The sequence below is a fragment of the Ictidomys tridecemlineatus genome, unplaced genomic scaffold, assembly GCF_052094955.1.
Source record: "Ictidomys tridecemlineatus isolate mIctTri1 unplaced genomic scaffold, mIctTri1.hap1 Scaffold_449, whole genome shotgun sequence".
Taxonomy (NCBI): Eukaryota; Metazoa; Chordata; class Mammalia; order Rodentia; family Sciuridae; genus Ictidomys; species Ictidomys tridecemlineatus.
Genome location: NW_027522906.1, coordinates 104401 through 107565, shown reverse-complemented (window position 1 = coordinate 107565; position 3165 = coordinate 104401).

Genomic DNA, 3165 nt, shown 5'->3' with positions numbered 1-3165 from the left:
ATTTCCTTTTTCATCATGGATTATAGTAATTGGAGTATTTCTCTCCTTCTCTACAGTAGCATGGATAAAGTTTTATCAAATGTATTTGTTTTTCAAAAAGCCAACTTTTCATTTTGAAAATTTTAAAATATATGGCAGCGGAATATGTTACAATTCTTACTACACATATACAGTACAATTTTTCATATCTCTGTATATAAAGTAGGTTGACATCAATTCGTGTGTTCATATGTGTATTTTGGATAATGATGTCTATTATATTCCACCATCCTTGCAAATCCCTTTCCCCTCTCTATTTCTCCCACCACACTGCCCTAAATAGAATTCATCTATTCCTCCCATGCTCCCCGTCCCTTCCCCACTATGAGTCAGCCTCCTTATATCAGAAAAAAACATTCAGCATTTGTTATTTCGGGCTTGGCTAACTTCACTTAGCATTATCTTCTCCAATGCCATCCATTTACCTGCAAATGCCATTATTTTATTTTCTTTTATTGCTGAGTAATATTCCATTGTGTACAAATGCCATGTTTTCTTGATCCATTCATCCACTGAAGGGCATCTATGTTGGCTCCACAGTTTAACTCTTGTGAATTGTGCTGCTATAAACATTGTGACTGTGTCCCTGTAGTATGCTGTTTTTAAGTCCTTTAGGTATAGACCAGGGAGTGGGATAGCTAGTTCAAATGTTGGTACCATTCCCAGTCACTTTGTCAATTTTTATTTGCTTCTTTTGTTTCAATTTTATTGATCTCAGCTCTGATTTTAATTCTTTTCTGTCCTTTACTGCTTTTGGTGTTGATTAATTGTTTTTCCTCGGGTTTGAGATGTAATTTTAGGTCATTTATTTGACTTTTTATTTTTTTAAGGAATAAAGTCCATGCAATGAACTTTCCTGTTAGTAATGCTTTCATAGTGTCCCAGAGATTTTTATATGTTGTAGCTGTGTCCTCATTCACCTCTAAGAAGTTTTAAATCTCCTCTTTGATGTTTTCTGCAACCCATTGTTCATTAACTAGCATATTATTTAGTCTCCAGGTGTTGGAGTAGCTTCTATTTTTATCATTGATTTCTAATTTTATTCCATTATGATCTGACAGAATGCAGGGTAGTATCCTTACTTTTCTGTATTGCTTAGAGTTCCTTTTTGGCATGACATATTGTCTATTTTAGAGAAAGATCCATTTGCTGCTGAGAAGAAAGTGTCTTCGCCTTTTGAAGGATGAAATAGTCTATGTATGTCAGTTAAATCTAAGTTATTGATTGTTTTATTGAGTTCTATAGTTTCTGTCTGGATATTGTTTGGACGATCAATCCAGTGGTAAAACAGGTGTGTTAAAGTCACCCAGAATTTTTATCTTGTGGTCTACTTGGCCCTTAAACTTGAGAAGAGTCCGTTTGAACATAGATGCTCCATTGTTTTGGGGGTGTGTATATTTACAATTGTTCTGTCTTGTTGGTGTATAGTTCCTTTAAGCAGTATGAAGTATCCTTCTTTATCCCTTTTGATTAATTTTCACTTGAAGTTCACATTATTTGATATAAGAATGGAAACCCCAGCTTGCCTCCACAGTATATGTTAGTGGTAGGATTTTAATATTTATTTTATGTATATGGAAACAATATCTTTATTATTTATTTTTATGTGGTACTGAGGATCAAATACAGGGCCTCACATGTGCTAGGCTAGTGCTCCACCACTGAGCCCCAGCCCCAGCCTGAGCAATATATTTTTTTCCAACCTGTCACGTTTAGTCTCTGGGTGTCTTTTCCTATGAGATGAGTCTCTTGGAGGCAGCATATTGTTGGTCTTTTTAATCCAATCTGCCTGTCTTTTAATTGCTAAGTTGGAACAAAACTTTCAGGGTTATTATTGAGACAACTTTTGTATTCCCAGTTATTTTTGTTTATTTTTGGTATTTAACTAAGTCAGTTTTTTTTTGATAGGTTTTTCCTTTAGAGTGATACTACCCTTTTCTGATCTTTTATTGTTGTTTATTTCTTCCTCATGGAATATTTTGCCAAGGATCTTCTGTAGTGCAGGTTTCTGGTTGTAAATTCTTTTAAATTTGCGTATGATGCAAGGTTTTTATTTTGTCATAAAATAACATCTGAATTGAAATCCGATTGCTAATCAAAATTTAATTTTTCTGGGTATGATTTTCGGTTGGCATCCATTTCTTTCAGAGCTTGGTTTATACTGTTGCAGGATCTTGTAGATTTCAGGGTCTCAGTTCAGAAATCAGAGATCCTGATTGGTTTTCTCCATATGTAATTTGATTCCTTTCTCTTGTGGCTTTTGAAATGCTCTGCTCCTCCTGTATGCTAGGTGTTTTCATTATGATTTGTGTGGGTGTAGACCTGTAGTAATATTGTTCGAATCCATAGCATGACAAAAGAAATGTGCCTCCACACTTCACTTATTACTCAACTTTAAAATAAGAATGGTGTATATGGCAGTGTTGCCAAAATTTGAAGGCTAGCCTTAGTAGTTTAGTAACATTCTGTCTTAAAACTGAAAAAGATAATGATGGTGGATCTCTGTAACAGGTAAGGCAACCCTGGGTCCAAACCCCAGAAACAAAAGAATATTCTCCAATAACACAGACAAGCTGGAGGACTTTAGGATAAGTGAGAAGATCTAGATGCAGAAATACATTGTATACTCTATGTTCAGAGCCTGGAATAAAATAGAATGGATGTGTAGGGAGAGCCTGGTTGTTATCAGGGAGCTTCATCAATAATATCGCATCATATAATGGAAATTCCAAAAGACAGCAGGATTGTGTTCTTAGTGCAGAATTTTATAATTATGAGAGATGATGGTTTTTATTATCACATAGCAATTGCAAATATTTATGGGATTCAGTGCGATATTTATATATATATGCATATACATGTATTCATAATATCGAAACATCCTCTTCTGCCCTTGATGCACCCCACACACTTCTCAGCCATAATAATCATTATTGTACTTGCACATGATATTATATTAACATATGAGATGTGACACTATTGTGCATTTCTTCACGTAGCATGACATCATCCAATTCCATCTATTTTGCAGACCATTAGAGGAATTTGTATTGATGGCTGAGTAATACACCATGGTGAATATATAATATACTTTCTGGTGGATATGTTCAATTGCTTACCTACACC